The sequence below is a fragment of the Lynx rufus genome, unplaced genomic scaffold, assembly GCF_022079265.1.
Source record: "Lynx rufus isolate CCGP_SWC_20201006 ecotype Redwood Valley unplaced genomic scaffold, mLynRuf1.p SCAF_2, whole genome shotgun sequence".
Lineage (NCBI taxonomy): Eukaryota > Metazoa > Chordata > Mammalia > Carnivora > Felidae > Lynx > Lynx rufus.
In genome coordinates this window covers 219627184-219647886 of record NW_025814834.1, presented here as the reverse complement: position 1 = coordinate 219647886, position 20703 = coordinate 219627184, and positions in this window count along the sequence as shown.

The following is a 20703-nucleotide window of genomic DNA, read 5'->3' as shown; positions in this document are numbered from 1 at the left end:
AAGAACACAGTGCCCAGTCACAAGGACATTTCCTGTCAACCATCCTGATGACCCAAACAGGACGTTTAGTCTGGGGCTGGTTGGTTTTAACAACCATTATGTCCCATCGGAACAGAAGAATTGGCAGTCAGAAGAACCTAGAACACAGTACGTTTTCCTCTTTTTCCTGTGTTTACTTTTATTAGTTCATTTTCCTTCATTGCATTTAAGCTTGAAACATAATTTCCTTATCAAAGGCTTTCATTTAGATAGACTTGAGCTAACTACAACATAAAGTCCTGATAGCACCAGTGGATTGGGAGTCACAGCCCTGGCAGCGGGTTTGCCCCCGACTCAGCATTGCCTTCAGTGACCCAAATTTCCAAGTGCCTGTGGAAGGGCAGTGGAGGAGTGTGGTCAGCAGGGCTCCAGGCCAACCCCACTTTCTACCTCCTGCACATCAGGCCTCTGCATAAATCTCCTCCAAGACAGGGCTGCTGTGCTGCACTGAGTTTAGAGAGCCGTTCCAGCCCTATGGGACAGGATGAGCAAACTGGGGTCTCTGCTACGTGCTGCTGCTTTCTGGGCACGAGCATGGGAGTCAGTTGTAGGTACCTGGGTCTGAGGAGTTTCTCAGGAATAAGATAGCTCAGCATGAATGATGTTGGGGGTGTGAGGCAAATACCACCCGGAAGCTGGTTTACCCTGTTCTCCAAGAGGCACAGAGACTAGAGGGAAACAGTGAGTCAGAGCATCCTGGGCTCACATCTGCCTGACACCTGAGGTCACCTGCTACCTGACTTTGGACTTGGGCATTCACCCATCAGCATGACTTTCCTTACCTGCAAGATGGAAGGAGACTTGTTCAATGTGCAGTGGGACTGTGGAACGGCATTAAATGAAATGGAGACCAGCACCACTTTTGGGTGCAGGGGCAGGAGTGATTATTTCTGTGGTCAGACAACCAAGGCGTCCATCTTCTTGACTCTCCTCATTCTTGATGGGCGTCAGTTTCAAGGGCATCCATCACTGAGTGTGACTTCCAACAGTCACACAAGAACACATTTGCTTCCCGGCCAACCTGCGTCTCTCCAATGGAAGCCAAACTAAACGCTGCAGCGGCTCATTTGAGTCTCACTTGTGTATTCAATCGCAAGTCCCTGTCACGGCGTGTTCTTCATTGTGTGTGTTTAGTGGAATCTGTGTTCATTAAGTCTGTTGTCATCACCTGCCGTTTGAAGCTGATTCAGCCATTAGCAGCTTCTGTACATTTCTATAAATATTTAAACCACCGATACTCAGTAATCACCTTGGTATAAAATTAGTAAGAGGACGTTGACTCACCGTGGTCATTAAGAAAGCCAGCTTAATCCTGAGTGCTGGAATGCATCTTCCTTCCAGGACACGAAATGTGAGTAAGCAGATTTGAAAGTACAATAGGAGTTTTTTCTTCCATTTTCTCTTACACCAAATAAGTCATTCGGCACCTGTGGCTCTCCCACCGCTTGTTCTGTGTCTTCATCGCATGGTCCTTCTGGCCAGACTTGGGAACAATTCTGACCATGGCTATATCTGCACACTCATGTCGAGCATGCTGACCATAAATTTATCTGTTGGATTTGCAGACTGGACATTCTAGAGGATGGAGGCAACCTCTTGGCCAGATGTATCAGAGTATGTTTCTGGCTCGGCAAAAATACAGAGGATTTGTTTTCTTTGCAAGAATCCAGCCCAGACCCCTGGGATGGGTGTAGCAAATCACCCTCTTCTGGGCTAACATCTCCCCAAAACAGACGTCGCCGACCGATCCCAGCACCGTTTCCCACAGATCAAGGGTTAGGCACCATGATCTTTCCCAGCCCCACATTCCTCGTAGTCAACGCCAGGTAACGGGAGGCATAATCAAGTCTGCTTATGGCCCTGGACCGTAACTATGTTTCTTTGATTGAATTACATCTCTTTATCCAATAAAGAAGAAATCCTTCTACATTCAGTCGGGGGGGTTCCCGCAAATTTGCAATTGATGTTTACATGAACTCATCAAAAGTTTTGCTGCCTTTTGAAATCTCCTGAGTGAGACTGGCTGGTATTTGGACCAACATCTCGCTGAGTCTGCCTGCCCATGACAGAGCTTCCGGATAAAGGTGGCAACTTGCTCAAGGTCACAGAGATTCACGGAAGAGCATCCGTATCTGTACCTACTGCTTTTCCAACCACAGGCTTTTAGCACTTACCCAAACAAACATACCGTTTCCCACTGGTCTGAAGGGACTCGGTCCAGCATGGAAAGGACATTCGGCAGGAGGTGGTTATGAAAGTCTGGGGGTCACCTGCACTTTCTATGTCCTTGAACCCTTATACCCACTGCAGTGCCCTGTACCTGGCAGACTCACCCTGAGTCAGAAATGTTTATCCTCTCTGACCCCTGCTGAAAGAGTTTGTCTTTTAATGTCATTTCCCCAAAAGCAGGATTTACACCAGCCCTTCCTTTCTGCAGTGCAAGCCATGGAGATCGTGGAATGGGGCATGCTCTCTGCCTGTCCCGTCAGCTTCCACTCTCTGATGCTGGTAGTGGGAGAGGACTCATGGGGCATCAGAGATGCTCTCGGTAGCCTACAGCTGGGCCCTGGACACACTGCCGGGCTCTGAAGCCCATCTCCAGGGAAAGGATGTGCTTAGTGTGGCAGAACATTCCAAGCATTCAGTCCACAGAAGTGCTTCACCAATGCCCTCCAGACACTGCTGGCTTCATTGAGCAAAGGTGAAGGACAGAACATTCACTCAATCAGTCCTTCCAAATCTGGCCAGCATGTTAGATATTCTGATTTAATTGGGTGTGTTCTGGGCGTGACCTGAGAGTTAGGAGTCTTAAAGCCTCCATGGGTGCTTCCGGTGCAGAGAGGTAGCTAACCCCTGTTTGTGCACCTGCATTCATAACCCTGGGTCCTCCCAGGCAGACAGTGTCTGTCTGGCCATAGCAGAATAATGGTGTTGGCTGCATTTTTTTGAGCACTCCTCTGTACCAGGCACCGGACAAAGCATTTTCACATGTTAAGAGTGTTCATCCTTGCAGTAACTCTAGGAGGAAGAAGTTAACGCTTCCCCCTTTTCAAGAAGAGGTAAGAAGGCCTGGAGCACATGCCTCGCCAGTGATCTGCACCCAGACTCAGGCCACTGCTGATGTCTCCAGCCATCAGTCCCTCCGCCTCTCCCAGAGCTGCAGGGGTGAAATCTGCAGAATCTCCAATGCTCCCCCTTGCTCCAAAGGAGGGGCAGGGGCTCAACTGAGCACGTGGGGAATTGGGGAAGCTGGGACGTAGCTGGTAACATTCTAGTAACTTTCTACCAGCCTCTAAGGGGAGGGGTTGGGGTGCTGTGCTGAGTGACCCACATAGTCGCTGGGCCTTCTACTGGTTTCCTTGCTTGGCTGCACCATGGCGGGGGGGGGGGGCGGGGCAGGGGACCTGTTCTGCCCAGGTGCTTGGAAGGCACGGCTTTCAGAGCCTGTAGATGTGCCAGCACGGGCAGTGGCTGCTGGCACCTGCCAGGCTGAGCACCACTTGGCCCGTGAGGAAAAGCCACTTGGCCCTGGCAGCTGCACCCTGCAGGACAATGCCGGCCCCTCTCTGGAAAGCACAGAGCCCTTGTTCCAGCAAACCAATAGCCAAGCTGGTACGCAGGGAGTTTCCACTTCATTTCCCCGCATTATCCCCGGTCTGTGGATAAACAAAAAAACAATAATAGCTCTTGTGGTGTTTTAATTGGCATTGGCTGTGTTTTAATTAGCAAAAGAAGTAGCAGGAGGGAGGTCAGAGGGGGCTCCTCTCTAACTGCCACCTTTTCCCAAAGCTCAGGCCTCCCAGGGACCCGGTGGCAGCTTTTCACTGAGCTGCCCATTCAGATAATTCATTCACAATCAGCGTCTCCTCTGGAAGCCGAGTCGGGGCACCAGGTTAACATCTTGGGTTTAGGAAAATAGTATGTGTTAGTTAAATAAACGCAGAGGATCTGTGGCTTAGCACCGCCCGAGAGACAGGGAAAGGTAATTGTCAGATTTGAAGGCAAGTCTGTCTTAGACGGACAGGCAGGCAGAGGGTGTGGAGGGACAGCCACGGCCTCCAAGAGGACACAGAGCTGCCCACATCCCAAACCCCCTGCCGGGCAGGTGTAAGATCTCAGACAAACTGCCCCCTCACCGACCAATTCCCAACCTGGGGCTGTTAGACTAGAATCACAGAGGCAGGGAGGGGAGGGGACCCATCATTAGAATCTGGGGGGCAGGGATTGGGAAGATCTATATCACTTTCAAGTTAATTCGTATAATGGGCCACCAAAACGGCAGACGTTTTCCAACAAAAGGAAACTTCTGGTGGAGGCGGGGGGAGCGGATTCAACATCCCATAGATGGACTCTCCACCTGTGTTAAAACTGGTCTCGAACGGCATCGGAAGAGGCCAGGACTTATGATGTGTAGCCAACTGTGGCATGGTGCAAGAGACAGAAAATCCCTGGGAGGCCCCTAGTCTCACATTCATGATTTGAGTCACGAGAAGACCCACTAAAAGAAAAACCAGGTGGGCATGTAACTTGCAAAAACATTTGTGTCGTGTGCAGAATTTTCAAGCTACATCCATCTACCTCGGTATTTATTAAGTGCCCACACCAGCCTAGCCCGGAGCCCAGCACTGTCATCCACGGACGAGCAAGGCAGGCAGCTGACAAAGCAGACGTGGCCCAGGTGTCTTCTCCATCCGGATGGTATCTGAGACCCCACAGCTGAGATGCCATCCCTCCAGCCTGCTGTGTGGACCGATCTCCTGTCCAGCTTTGCCCTCACCTTGCCTCCCCCCCCCCCCACCTGTCAGCTTCCACATGGCTTAAGTGCTGTGTTTTAGTTCTATTTTTACAAACGTACGTGGGCCAGCTCCCACCTTGGCCTCCCAGGTGCCCCTGTCCCCACACCACACCACTCAGGACCCCAATTCCACCGGCTTGGAGCCCGACTCCAGATTATTTCCGAACACCCCTCTGCCCCAGTGATTTGATTCCAGGGTGCAGGCAGGGTGGGCTACTGCTCTTCAAGGGAGGGCAGATCCATTGAATTTGGGACGACCGGAGCTGAAGGTTGCACATGAGTGGGGCATCCAGCTGGGTCTAAAGATGGACAGAGTATTTAAAAGCAGGACCAGAAAGGGCATTCCAGATGGAACAGCAGGGGCTACCTGCAGAGGCAGGAGGGAGGGGGCAGGGAATGTGGGGTCCTATCCCCCAGGAGTAAATGACAGATGACAAGAGTACAGCCCAGCTGGGGGGCTGAGGATCTTGGACTGGGCGCCTGGCCCACTGGGGGTCTGAGCAGCCAATGCCGCAGCTGGTGCTACAGATGCAGAGACATTTGGAGGGAGATGGCAAGTTTGTCACACTCCGTCTCTTCCATCAATGTATCCAAAGGAGCTTTCCCTGGCTCAGACTCACCCCAGTGAGTGCCCTGGGTGTGTGAGAGACAGGGAGGGAGGGAGGGAGGCAGATGGGAGGGGAAGGGAGGGGGAGAAGGAAATGTGAGAGAGGACAGGTGCACACTCCTAGGGAAACCTGTGAGCCACCAGCTCATCAAAGGCTGCTGGGGATTTGCCCCCCACCCTCACCCCATCTTCTCCCCACGATGTCCTATTTCTAAAGCTGTCTAATTTCTCTTTTGGCAAAGCTCTTGCTGGTCAAAGTTCCTTAGAGTGTGGCTCCCACATGGGGCCGTCCTGAGCTGGACAGCTGTGGCCAGTACTCCTGTTTCACTTAGGAGATGGCACATCTTCATCTTGGACATCAGTAAGTGGAATCTTCCAGACTGTCAGCACGTGTGTTAGCATTTGGGAGCCCAGAAAGGACTTAGTGACAGTATTTCATGTTTTTCTATTAATTCAATTTAGCAAAGATTCCTTCCTTCCCTCCTCCCTCCCTCCCTCCCTTCCTTCCTTCTTCCCTTCCTCTTCCCTCCCTTCCTCCCCACTTCCTTCCTTCCCTCCCTCCCTCCATCCTTCCTTCCCTCCTTTTTTCCCTTCTTCCTCCCTCCATCCCTCCCTTCCTTCCTCTCTCCTTCCTTCCTTCTTTCCCTCTCCCCTTCCCTCCCTCCTTCCTTCCCTCCTTTCTTCCCTTCTTCCTCCCTCCATCCCTCCATTGCTTCCTCCTTCCTTCCTTCCTTCCTTCCTTCCTTCCTTCCTTCTTCCTTCCTCCCTCCCTTCCTCTCTTTCTCCCTTCCTTCCTTCTTCCTTCTTTCCTTCGCTCCCTCCCTCTTTCCCTCCTTCTTCCTTTGTCCTTCCTTCTTTCCTTCTTTCCCTCCCCCCTTCCCTCCATCCTTCCTTCCCTCCTTTCTTCCCTTATTCCTCCCTCCATTCCTTCCTCCTTCCTTCCTTCTTTCCTTCCTTCCTTCCCTTCCTCCCCCCCTCCGTCCTTCCCTCCTTCCTTCCTTTGTCCTTCCTTCCTTCTTTCCCTCCCCCTTCCCTCCCTCCTTCCTTCCCTCCTTTCTTCCCTTATTCCTCCCTCCATCCCTCCATTCCTTCCTCCTTCCTTCCTTCTTTCCTTCCTTCCTTCCCTTCCTCCCCCCCTCCGTCCTTCCCTCCTTCCTTCCTTTGTCCTTCCTTCCTTCTTTCCCTCCCCCTTCCCTCCCTCCTTCCTTCCCTCCTTTCTTCCCTTATTCCTCCCTCCATTCCTTCCTCCTTCCTTCCTTCTTTCCTTCCTTCCTTCCCTTCCTCCCCCCCTCCGTCCTTCCCTCCTTCCTTCCTTTGTCCTTCCTTCCTTCTTTCCCTCCCCCTTCCCTCCCTCCTTCCTTCCCTCCTTTCTTCCCTTATTCCTCCCTCCATTCCTTCCTCCTTCCTTCCTTCTTTCCTTCCTTCCTTCCCTTCCTCCCCCCCTCCGTCCTTCCCTCCTTCCTTCCTTTGTCCTTCCTTCCTTCTTTCCCTCCCCCTTCCCTCCCTCCTTCCTTCCCTCCTTTCTTCCCTTATTCCTCCCTCCATCCCTCCATTCCTTCCTCTTCCTTCCTTCCTTCATTCCTTCCTTCCTTCTTCCTCCCTCCTCTCTTCCTTCCCTCCGTCCTTCCTTCCCTCCCTCATTCCTGCCACAGACATCAGGCTGCGTGTCATTCTTCCAGATGCCAATGATGGTCCTGGGAACAGGTATGGGAAGTCCTTGCCTGTGGGGCACAGGATCCAGTGACAACATTTGAGATCTTGACTTTGTCACTGAATCCGATGGTTTGCCCCCTTTCCCGCCATGGCTCCTGCCATCTGGAAACATGGTCCAAAGAGCTCCAAAGTCTCCAACAAAATCGTACATAAAAAGGTTGTGCAGGACAGGACCTAAACAACAACAAAATCCTTAGGCAAAGCCAGAGAACCGTCCTGCGGTTGAAAGCTCCCTGCACCCCACCCCTGGGCTCTCTTCCAAAATCTACCGCTCTCAAAGAGCCTGACATGTTCTGCTTTGCTTTAGCGTGTCCTGGGTATTTCTGTCACCCTCTGCCTTCCCACACCAGGTGGACAGCTGCACACCCTGGCCCCATCAGCTGCACAACCAGGGTCCTGCCAATTCGCTTCTCCACCCCTCAGTGTGCTTCCCTGGAACGTAAGACAATGCCTTCTTCATTCAGGGGCGTGGGAAGGGGATTGTCTGAAAGGCCTAATGCATGTGCTGTGTGCTGGGAAGTCCTCTTTCCAGCTAACTTCCAGTCGTCCTCAGCCGACCTGACACTTTGATAACACACCTCACTTGCCTTATGGCCTGTCCCACCTTGGCATTAAATAGGTAGTTGTGTGCATTTTTACTTCTGCCTGTGTCTCTCGTACTAGACCATCAGTCGCAGGAGTACAAGGCCCACACTGGTGTCCCAGTCACCCCAGACAGCGTCCGGCATGTGGTGTAGACAGAACAGGTATCGCTGAAGAGAGAGAAAAAGGCACGACTTAATTACTGATTTGATGCCCTCAGATATATGGTTTGTGCATCCGTTTCTGTAAAATGTGAGAAAAAAATAAGATTCTAAGTCAGGGACGCAAGACAAAAATCAGACTTGGCTTTTGCCCACGGCAGCGTTGCCAACCTCATAAGTAGAAAAGTGAAGTGCATCCGATAGGGATAAGTCGACCAAACAAACGCAAGCCAGGACTGATGGTGGAAAGTCTGCTGAGAAACAGCAGAGTCCGTTCTATACCACCTTGGGATTGAATGCTTATGAAACACCCATCCTGCCAAACTGCCCACAACAGAATTTTGCAAACAGTCCAGAAACCAGGAGCCTTTCTGACTAAAGGAGAGTTAAAAATCCGTGATTGACCCTCTCCCAAGGATCTCAAAACACCAAGCAGAATTGGTACTTTTCTGATGCTTTCTGTACACAAGAAGAATTCCAAGACCTTGCTTGCTGTCCTCTGACTGCCTCTCTGATGAGCAACAAAATGTTTGATTTTCTTCTAATAGATTTGTCATTTTACTTCAAGTGTCCAGTACTATTGACCCACAGAACCTCAATTCTAAAGCCATTAAAATCTAATTTTCCACACTATGCCCCCAAGAGATTGACTAACTTTCAAAGAATAATTCATTTTCTTTAAGAAAAAAAAAATGCATCTCTCTATCTATATTTTATTTTTATTCTTTAAAATGAGTCAAGGGACATTGCTGTCAGCCCCTGTGTTATTACCCTCTCACTGTCTTTCTGGCAACAGAGCTTAAGTGCTCCTCTGATGAAGTAAGATCTGGTCACCGTGGAGGGAGGGCTGTGTTTATGTGAGGAACAACCGCTTACTGATATGTCATAAAGGACCCCTGTCATGTCTCACCATCAGGAAAGCGGGACGGAAGGTTCAAGTTTATTTGTTTTTGGAAATAGCAGTTGTGTCAAAAACTAAGAGGAAAAGTGCTTTCGAAGGAAAAGTGTCTTCCCAAAAACTTCAGGGAGTTCAAGAATGTAAGGGTGAATCTTTTCCAAGGGTTAAACTAAGCCTCTCCATTTAAAATTCCGGGATCAGGACACCTAATGAGAGGTCATGTGAGCAGGAGTCCATAGACCCATGTGCAGACATCTCAAATCAATGGATTTGAAGCATGTGAGTACCAATAGGTGGGGCCCGTTAAACTCACTCCTTCACAACCAAATGCAGCAGGGCATCCTCGAGCCATAAAAGGACATTAGTGGACTAATTGGGGCAACTCAACCAGGTCTGTGTGAAGCAACTAGTATCGTATCAGTGATGATTTCCTGCTTTGGGTAATGGCATCACCATTACAGAAGACATTAACATACAGGGCAGTGGGGTGAAGGGTCTAAGTCAATGCTCTGTACCACTTTTGCAACTTTTCTGTAAGTCAGAAATTATTTTATAACAAACATTTAAAAGGAATGTGTACTATATATATTCCGAAAGGTTGGAAAGCCAGAGAATGAACAACCATTGTAATCACATGGGGGACATGAGAGTCAGCCAGTGCCTCCTTCCAAAGCTCCTTTGGTAAGGTGTCTTCAAGCCAGTGGGAGGAATGCTAGGGTTGTAATCTGAGAGCAGTGTCACATGAGTGCCATGGTTTTTACATAACCACACTGCGGCTCTTGTGTGCACACTGACCCCTGGGAAATGTTGGCGGCCTCGATGGAAGAATCTGGAAGGGAGATGTGCTGCCCATCAGTGGGCAGAGAGGTCACAGCAGAGCACTGTGGCCTGATTGCACAGTGGCTGGCCTAGAGCCAATGCCCAAGAAGTTCTTGTGAGGTTGAGACCTGCAGGGTGAGTCGTGGCCAATGAACACATGAGCCACAGGATTTCCAGAAGCATAATTGACAAGGACAAACCTCCAACCTAAGGAGGGTGTTTGGGTTGTTCCTGAAACACCGATGTCATCAAGAAGGGTGGTTTTGCAAGACCGCAAAGATGATCTGAAAGGAGGCAGCACATTCAGAATCTACGTCTGGGGGTCTGGAAGGGAGGTGAAGTTAGTAGCAAACTTTTGAGACAAGGGCCATGACTTTCAGAGGGCACATGTCACCAAAACCTGGTGTGCCCAGATGGGTTTGAAACGGGCCAGTGCAATCAAGGCATCGCAAGTGGTCCTGGGATGACCATCAACTTCTCCCACCCCCTAGTGGTGAGTTTTTCTCTTTCCCCTTCATTCTATGTAAAACCAGAGAAGCCTGAGTCTCCTCTGAGCTCCGCAATCCGGGAGCCCTTCACTCAGCCCACTGGTTCAGGAGGGACCCAGTGAGGGGCTACAGCGTGGGCATGGGGGCTCTGCCTCTCCCTAGCTACGCAGCTGGGCAAGTGACCCCCACTCTGTGTGCGTCCCCTCATCTCCAGTGTGAAGAGGAGCGACTCTGCCATCCTTGATCGTGTGTAGGTCACACGGGATGATGCTCCAAAGCCCCCCAAGTACATGGGACCATACGTGGACCCAACATCTGGAAATGTTGGCGGTCGTTACCACTTGTGATCCAACCAGCAGGGCTCAAGGTCTCCCCGCACAGCCAGCTCTGGGGCAGAGCCCTGGACCAGGAGGAAAGCCCAGGCTGAGACCTTGCTCTTCTGGGCCCAGGGAGAGCGCGGGGCAAAGGCACCGAGAGAAAACAAAGAGGCAGGGTTTGCAAAGAGAAACCCTGAGGGAACAGACAGAGACTGTTGGGATCCAGAAGCTGGAGACGCAGGTGGGGCTCCGCTCAGGGAGGCTGGCTCTCCAGGCCCGGCAGCTCACTCCTCCGTCCTTCTGTCTGACCACCACACACGCCTCAGCTCCTCTGTGAGCACTGACAGCATTTACTCTGGAAATACGGAGGCCAGCGGCATTGTCAGAGACCTCTATGCCTCCTTTTCAGCCTCATTTCAGGAGGCTTGAACTAATAACACACAAAAACAAGACAACTTGGAACAAAGATGTGGAAAAGTACTTTGAAATCGCTTGTGAATGCTTCGGAAAAGTCATTTCGGCAAATACCCAACGCCCGTGCTCTGCAAGCATTGTCTTTATTTCAGGCATGGGAGCGCGCTCCTTCAAATCCTGGCTGGCCATAGTTGAGGGTTGGCTGTGCATCCGGCACTGGGCACGGTGTTTCCCCCATGAGATTCTCCCATGACAGGTGTGACTGGTATTCTCATTTCACAGATGTGAACGTGGAGGTGTGGCGGGGTTAAGTAAGTTGCTCAAGGGGGCACAGCTCAAGGCTGCAGACTCCATGCTGTCCCGTGAGTCAAGACAGCAAGGAATCTGGCTGGTCCGTGGCCATGTCCCTTGGCATCTATCTTCTTACACACAGAAGATGCCCAGTGAACTCCGCAAACTCTTGGACTCAATGTGCCCAGCTAGAATCCGAACCGGAGGGCTTTCGCTGCCACGATGCCATTATCAACATCCCGGTGAGTCGTGTGTTGCTTGGGTCTCGTGTGGGGACTCGGGAGGGAAGGGAAAGGGAGCCCTGGGTCCCCTGCTCTTTAGGCTGCGCGCTTGGAGATGCGCATCACGCTGAGGCTGCAGGCTTACATCTCTGACAAAGTTGAAAATTTAAATTCTCATTAGACAGAAGAGTCTGTTCCACGCTTATTTCATCTGGGTAAGAAGGTGCTAGAGGGACCGCAATCAGACGGAATTTGCTTAAGTGTCTTCAGAGGCGCGCTGGGGGGAAGCAGCTGTAGCCGGGACCATCTCCTGCCTTCAGCTCCCTTGCTCAAGGCCATCTGTTTCCCCACAAAGACACGTTTCCCGACATCATTCTATATATACCCCTCTCTGTCGAGCTCTCTCTCACACATACACACACTCATACACACACACGCTCGCACACACAAACACAGTCTTCTCCCAAACAAAATTTGTACATGTAATCAACGTTTCCATATGGCCAAGTTCATCTGAATGTAATCGGAGCTAAGAAGCTAAATTTGGTCCAAAGAAACCCTGAGGTCCCGGCGGCGCAAGGGCACAGGTGTGCACGCACGTAACCACACCATCTCCCTGTCTCTGTTGCATCCCTAGGTCTCCACCCAATGCACAGACGTCATTACACACACACAGCAATGAAGAGGGTGCTTTACTCTCCTTTATCAGGACTGACAAGGCTTCCAGAAGAGGAGGAGCTGCTCTATCCCTTTCAGCTTGAAGGACACATCCAGGCACCTCAAGGGCAAAGCGGCTTAATCAAGCCCAACCCGCCAGATACCGCCCACTTCTCACCCACCCACACTGGCTGTGTACGTCTTCTCCAGCCCCCCCACACCCACGGAATGCCACACACCTCGTGCCCTCTGGGGTCCTCCTGCCCACCCCACAGCTAAACGTCAAGCCTCATCCTTCATGGTTTGCATCTCCACACTTTCTCTGCTGTCTCTGTTCCCATCCTCAGCCTGCCGGCCGAGGTCTCGTAGGCAAGGCCCCTTCCCTGCAATGCCATTCTGTACCCTCCATCCAGCACCACCAGGTAAATCCGTTTTCTGTGAACACCAATCTGAAACCACTCCTTGCACAGTACATTCAATAACCCCCTATTTTTTTCAAAAATTTTAATGTTTATTTATTTATTTTTAATTTTTTTAACATTTATTCATTTTTGAGAGACAGAGAGAGACAGAGCATGAGCGGGGAAGGGGCAAAGAGAGAGGGAGACACAGAATCCGAAGCAGGCTCCAGGCTCTGAGCTGTCAGCACAGAGCCCGACATGGGGCTCAAACTCACGAACTGCGTGATCATGACCTGAGCTGAAGTTGGATGCTCAACCGACTGAGCCACCCAGGCACCCCTTTAATGTATATTTTTAAGAGACACAGAGAGGAAGAGACAGAGTGCAAGTGGGGGAGGGGCAGAGAGAGGGAGACACAGAATTTGAAGAAGGCCCCAGACTCTGAGCTGTTAGCACAGAGGCCAATGCAGAGCTCAAACCCACGGACTGTGAGATCATGACCTGAGCCGAACTTGGATGCTTGACTGACTGAGCCACCCAGACACCCCTCGATAACCCCCTATGACCTGCTGGACAAAGTCATCCAGTCCAGGCCCCTGTATTACAGGAGCCCCTTCTCCAATCTTCCCCTCGATGAGGCTTCCAGCCCCTCCCAGTGGTGTCAACTTGCTTACACAAAAGAAGAGTCAATAAGGCAGAGTTTCGTTGTCTCTGGAGCTCTTAAAACCTGAGTTCAAGCTCAAGGCTCCCTCCACCGACTCTTTCTCTAACGCTACCTGGGTAACCTGGGGGTTTCCAGCATGCAGCCTGCCCCAATGAATGCTGCTTCCGAGCAGATGGTGGAGGGGACTGGGAAAGACTCACTCTGACCCCTGAGTGTGTGAGTGTGTAGAGGGCAGCAGCTAATGCTGTCCCAGCAGGGGATAAAGCCAGAGGACACACAGACAGTGACGATCCCACAAGGACCCCCTTCTACGTTTAGATTGCTCACGTGCACTTGGCTTTGCCTCTAGGAGACTCACATCCAGACCCATCCTGAATAATCAGTGATAGATGTGGGCTTACTCACTTATGTCCCCGGAAGCCAAACACCATTGAGAAGGGCAGCAAGAGGTCCAAGGCTCCGACCCACCAGTGGGTGTGGCGTGGCCAGGAAATGCCTCAGGATCCAAGCTGTTGCCACTGCCTGGGTCCTGGACACAGACGTGAGCTGCCGGGCTCCCAGGCACCGCACGGGAGGCACACACACATACCTGTGCATAGGAGACGTGCACACCGCCAGGGAGGCCGAGGGGGGCCCGTCCTCCTCTGCCTAGCAGACCTCATCCAAGGAGAGGTCTGACTGCTCTCCTTGCAGAATTACGGGGCGACTCTGAGTGGATGAAGACTCTGCTTAATATTCTTGGTAATGAAAACACTTCGTAGGACAAGTGCTTTTTAAGACTCAGAGATGGGGGAATCTGAGTGGCATTTTAAATGGGCTGTTGGACAAGATTCGCCACGGCCCTGGTAAATGTCACACATTTCACCAGCTGGGTGAAGAGGCATGTTAGCCATGTTTCTCCCAAACCTGATTAAAATGGAAAGTGCCTTTTGAATATTTGGTTCTGTTTTCTATTATGTCAGACATGTGGGAGAGAAACAAAGAGAACAAGCGGGGAGAGTGTGGGCAAGGGGGTCCTGCAGATGGGGGACTGGGGGCTCTGGTTTTGGGGGTGTGCACAAAGGAAGCGAGAAATAACCCAGGAGGGGACAGCAGCTCTTAGAGCAGCATAAATACTTCGGAGGGGCTCAAGCTGGGAAACCCTGCCCTGCCTGTGGAGTGGAGTGGGGTGGTTGTGGCTGATTGGCTGGCCGGCCCTCTCCAGAGCAATTAGGGCCCTCGTGGGGAACCATGTTTATGTTGGAAGACAAGTTTGCTCCACATTCAGAATGCACATGATGTCAGATGGCCTCTGAGTGGCTTCTGTTCTGGTCCATCGGCTGGATTCCCATGATGAGCTGCACGGTGGCCAGTCCCGTAATGCATTAGGACAGGGCCCAGATCAATCCCGAGGTGGGGCTGTGAGGACGAAGAGGGTACTGAGCCATTGGGCCATTGGGAATTGGGATGGCTCAGATAGAGGGACAGGGTGCGTCTCCAGCGGTGAACAGACCAGAAATCGGTCCTACGGTCAAACACATTTTCTGGCTTCTTCTGCACATGGAAAATAAAAGAATGTTGGTGTGTGGCCAGAATTAAGTGGGGCTCCAGGACTGCAAGTCATGGGAGCCTATTACAGCACAAAGAGCAAAGCCACAAACACGGAGGGGCAGGGACAGATGTCTATTAAAAAGCTGCGGGGGTGTCTCCCGGAACCCAGGAGCAGTCACGCGTGGGGCTTTGGGAGGGAGCTTTGGGGATGGGGATGCCGCGTCCCCGTGGCTCCCGTTCCCACTCCCCCAGGCACATCTGACGTCCCCCTGCTCCCTGAAGACGTCTGGCTCCCTAGGCTCAGGGTGGCACGTACACAGAACGGGTCTGAAAAATGAAGGTTCCAGACTGCCGAGGGAGGGCATGTGCTTGGCTCTGCTGGGGCCAGAGGTCCCTCACGGCCCCATCATGTGTGGTTTGAGAGGGGCTGGGCCAGTTGAGGACTGTGGGGTCATCACAGGGCAGGCAGTGCCTGGGAGACGTCTTGCAAATGTTCACCATAGACAAACCTAAAAGGAGGCAGGGGGGCAGCTGATGGCCTCTGGGGACCTCGAGAGGACAAAGAAAGGCCCAACCTGCGCCCCAGGGTCAGACAGCAGCAGGAGAGTGCTTTTCTGGAGCCTCCATGGGGTCAGAGCCCCTTGGTCTCTTCTGGTCTCCATAACTCCTTTGCCCACATGTCTCTCCCAGACAAGCCCGTCCCACAGCATGGCTGTGCCTTTAACAAATCCACCCCACCCCCAGGACCTCCCTGGGCAGCTGGGCAGGACATAAGTCATCTGAGTCCCCCCTCTCATCACCCGAACCGGCCCCTCTGGGATCTGTGCTGCTGGCGGGCAGACTGTCTTGTCCACCAGCAGGGCAGTGTCCCTGCGTGGATGTTTGTATGAGCATGTGCGGGCCACCGCCACAAAGTGCCCCAGACCCAGAAGCCTCAATGGTAGACATGTATCCCTCCCAGTCCTGGGGGCTGGGGGTCTGTGATCAAGGTGTGCACAGGGCTGGGTCTTCCGGAGGCCTCTCCCCTTGCTGTGCAGACACCGTCCTCTCCCTCCATCCCCACACAGCCATCCCTCTGTGTGTCTGTGTCCTGACCTCCTCTTCTTACAAGGACAGTCAGGTGGGACCAGGGCCTGCCCTATTGACCTCCTTTTCCCTTAATCATCTCTTTAAAGGACGTGTCTCCAAATACAGTCGCATCATGAGGTCCTGGGGGTTAGGCCTTCAACGGGGGATTCTGAGGGGATACAACTGTCCCAGGACAGCATTCAGTGAAGAGTAACTGTGAACCGGAGGCTCATGTGGCCAGTGAGCCAAGACGGGAGGCAGTGCAGGGGAGTCCACGCTGGTCAAATGCCACACGCTTACCTGAACGCGGACGCGACTCTGATGTCCCAATCAGACATCGCAATCTGACACCCGAGGGGAGAAGCAATTCATGGATAGTGAGTTGTGTAGTCCGGCGACCCTTCCTGAGAACGAGTCGGCTATTGCGACCAATGGCTCGCAGGTAAACAGTGGAACACCTGTGCCCCTGCCCACACAGGTACACACGCACACACACACATCAAATTCTAAACACACGATCACGGTATACACACATCACATCACAAACATACCTGTGGACATCACTGGTAATGGCGTGGTAATATCTTGTCAATGCAGATGAGCTCTGGGCTCAGCGGGTAGGTGTCCTCACAAAAGGCCTTTCCAGTAGGAGCTGTGTTGAGGTGGAAGAAGGCTCAGTGTCTGGACGGGTTCCTGGTTGCAGATGAAGCTGATGTGCTCATGCCGTGCTCTCTGCCACGGAGACCCTGCACTGTTTGGGGAAATCATGTGGGTCCTGCACATGGGCTCAGGCCATGCAAAAACACACGGTGTTGGGAAAATAGCAGTTGTCAATATAATTGTCTTAACTGCCAACACAGAGGGATGGATGAGGCCGCCAGATGGGATTATCGAGAGTGTCCTGGGATGGGTCACAACGCCGCACATTAGAAGCCCTCTGGGATGTACCCATCATTCCAATGCACTTTTTGGACTTCCTTTGAAGAAACTATTTTTTTTTTTCTGCTCTGTGTCTGTGATTTTTGATGTGGAAATTGCCCACTGCTCTTATGTCACACAAAGTGATAAAATTATTATATGCAAGCTTACAACTGGATATAATCTGGGGAATAGAAACAGGTGTGTAAGGATGTAAGAATTCTTTCTGAATCTGAAAACTGCAGTTCTGAGTTTATAGCATCAACTAGTATTTTTTTTATTTTTTTAATGTTTAATTATTTTTGAGAGAGAGAGAGACACAAGCAGGGGAGGGGAGAGAGACAGGGAGACACAGAATCCAAAGCAGGCTCCAGGCTCTGAGCTGTCATCACAGAGCCCGACGCGGGGCTGGAACCCACAAACCGTGAAATCATGACCTGAGCCAAAGTCAGAGGCTCAACCAACTGAGCCACACAGGCGCCCCATCAACCAGTATTTTTTAAATGGTTTTTTGAACTTAACTTAAAAATGAGTCTTCTTGTACACAATCTGAACACACATTATGAGCAATTTAATGTGAAGCTACCACCATTGTATCATTTTCTCCTGGTTTTCTGAACTGAGTCCCTCAGGCAAAGTCGCAGGCTGAATGCCTTTCTACCCCTTCGGCATCTATCTGCCTCTTGGTTGGTTCCTTTTCTTCTTGGGATAATTTGACTTTTTGAGGCAATAGGTATTAGTCAAAATATGATGCCTGTTTTCTTTGGCGGCTGTGTTCTATCTATTACTTTTTTCTTCCTCTACTGATCCCACTGGAAACACAATGGATGGAATGATAAGTTAATGGGTTTCTAGAAGTTTCTTCTCCAGGTTTGTGTATCTGTTCCCATAATGGGTTGTTGGCAGTTTAGGAACACATCTACTTCATTCGCAGAGGAATTAACTGAGATATTATTAAGACGAAGCTGATGTTTCAAGACTGCACAGCAGTGGAACCCACCCACCTGTAGGGGAGAGGGGAGCTGAGCCCCAGAACTACACAAAGGTAAAAGTGGGGAGCACCCTGAAAGGGGCTTTTCAAGACTCCAAAAGTTCAGAGAACTTTGACCCTTTACCAAAAGGAAAGGGTCTAAGCAAAATGGTCTAGACAAAAGCAAAGTTATCTAGAACTTTGACCCTTTACCAAAAGGAAGGGTGAGGGGGGTGGGGAGCTACATTTTACAATTGTCAATAATTCCTGAATTATAATTGGGCATCAAACCGATCTTTCAGGAAACAACATCTCTCCCGCCTTCCAAAATGAGCCTGTGTTACCTGCAGCCACACCCACAGAGCACCCGCCCTCTGCACCCTGTCCTGGGGCACTCCCATCTGGGGGGCACTGTCCCAGGGGACGGGCCACCCAAAACAGTGACAGTTTGGATGAGAAGGGGGACTGTCTCAGACAGCAAAGTTCTCTTTTGGTGCCTTCCACAGCTTGGGCAGAAATCAGGAGAAGATTCTCAGGGAAACAGATAGAAAATACGGAATGTAGATTTATTTTTGAAACCAGTGACAGATGTCTGTATCAGTTTCTAATGAGAAACAGATGGCACACTCAGAATGGATATTGGAGGGAATTTTAGGGAAGAAATGATTTACAAAGGTGTGAGCAGTGTGTGGGGAAACGGCCGGGTCCTGCACTGGTAACAGCTGGTCTCTAAGCCTCAGAGACAGGCTCAGAGAACCTTCTGGATTCAGAGACACAGGGAGGGGGGTAAGGAGAAGTGTCTCCTGGGAGCTGATGTCATCGTCCAAGGGTCCCGATCTACAGGGAGCCAGTGGGTTAGATACCCCAACCCCTCTCCTGCCTTGTCTCCTGTAAGTGCCTCCATTGGCCAATCCCAAGGGCCAAAGGCATGGGGTCCATAAATACAGGGTAGACTCCTGAGCACAGAGCCAGGGGCAACAGGGAGGAGAATGTGATTAGACCTCCTACTCTGGGGGTCATTTCTTCCCCGTGTCCTCTGTGGGCTTGGTTTTGTCACTCCTGGAGTGCTGTAAGGACACCAGCCTCAGCCCTATCGCTACTCTGCATGTTCTCTGTGTGTCCTGGTTTCAATCACCAGGTGTCTCCAAAGCCAGTACCCCCGACGTTAACCACTACCCTGGGTCCACCATACTTCTAAATGCCAACCAGCACATGCCACCTGTGTGTCCCCAAGCCACCACTCAACACCACAGTATATCTGAAACTCTACCACCTACAACTCTCTGCCCAATGAGAAGCTCAAGCTTACCCTGTCCCTGACTGTCCCCATAACCCAGGAGAGTTGTCCTTTCTTTTCATTTGCTCTGCTGTGCACACACAGGGGTTTTCTGCTCTCTTTTTCTGCCACCACCGTCTGAGGGAGGATTTTGTCATCCTGCATCCAGCCTTCCCTTAGCATAACCACCAGAAGTAGGCCCCTAACCTGCGGGTCTGCTCAAGCTTCTATCAAGGGACAGCCCTGAGCTGTTCTTGCAGCACTGGGCATGGCAGTGGTAGCCAGGACCCCAATGTCACACTTCTGCTGAACAGCAGACAGTTTCACAGTGTATCACGACTTGGGTGGCTTCAGAAGAAATGACTTGTCATGAATGAAAATTAAAGAAGAAAATGCTGTGAATGGTTCCTTCTACGAAGTTTGATGAGCAGGAGGGAACTTTTGGTGGTGATGGACATGTCGTACAACTTGAGGGTGGTGATGGATGTGTGGGTAAATACACCAACCAAAGCCATCCCACTGTGCCCCCAACATGGGTGCCTGTCACCGCATGTAAGTTATACCTCAATAATGTTGGTTCTTTACAAAGTTCAATAGGACGGTTTCAAGGTTTGCTGGATTCTGAGGTTGGACTCACTCCTCTGCATTCTTATACCCTTGGATTAGTTAGAGCGATCGCTGCTGGTCCCCACATGACGAAGAGGCGCCCATCCCAGCAGGCTTGCACCTCCAGGACATATCCTGCTGGGTGTTCCAGGACTTCTAAGTGATGAGTCAGGGAGCCAGCCTCTTCTCCTTGCATCCTGGGGCTCTTCTCTATGCTGGGACCTCAGAGCAGCTCCCGAGATCATCTGTATCCAGCCAGCAAATAGCATGAGCACAGGGACTAACCTAGACATTCGAGAAGTCAGGGCTGGAGGTGTCCAACATGGCCTCCACCCACATGCCCGTGGCCAGAATGAGTCAAATGGCCCTGCCTAGATGTCTGGGGCTGTGGGCTGCTACATATCAGGAGGAGAAGAGATATGGCAAACGTGCCCCCTTATCCCTACAGCAGCTTTCTGGATGGGGTCATAGTGGGTGGAACTGGAGGCATAGCCTCGGTTCCCAGAAACTGCACAGAAACCAAAGCCTACTCTACTTAAAACACACACCCCAGTTGCATGTGCCTTTAAAATGTAGAGTCAGGGCGCCTGGGGGCTCAGTCAGTTAAGCATCTGACTCTTGATTTCGGCTCAGGTCATGATGTCACCGTTCGTGGGTTCGAGCCCCACATTGGGCTCTGTGCTGACAGCTCAGAGCCTGGAGCCTGCTTCGGATTCTGTGTCTCCCTCTCTCTCTGCCCTACCCCTACCCGCACTCTGTCTCTCTCTGTCTCTCAAAAATGAATACACGTTAAAAAAAAATCAAGATAAAAAATAAAAAATAAAACGTACAGAGTCTCTGTGAATCATTGGAGCACTTGATTCCCTCACAGCACTTTGGAGGGTGTGCTCAAATCCGCACATGTTTAGAGGCACGTATCATTCATGCAAAGACCATCCACCACTTGCCACAGGGATGGGGCTGAGAGCTCCCGGCTGCAGCTCCCCTCAAGCCCAGGGGACACAAACAATGTGGCTGCCTATGGAAGTGGGGTCAGAGGAGCCAAGGGCAGAAGCAGGGACATCAGCTGGGGGTGCCTGGGGGTGCTGAGCTCCACCAGGGCCCAAGCTAGATGTCTCATGGCACCCAGTGGAGATTCACCAGCACCTCGAGAACACCACCCTGGGCCCTTGGCTTGGACAGAGTGGGGTGCTACCACTGAGGTCCAGGGATGCTTCTCCCCTGTGGTCTCTATCCCTCCACCGTGGAGTCAAGGGTCCAAACCTAGG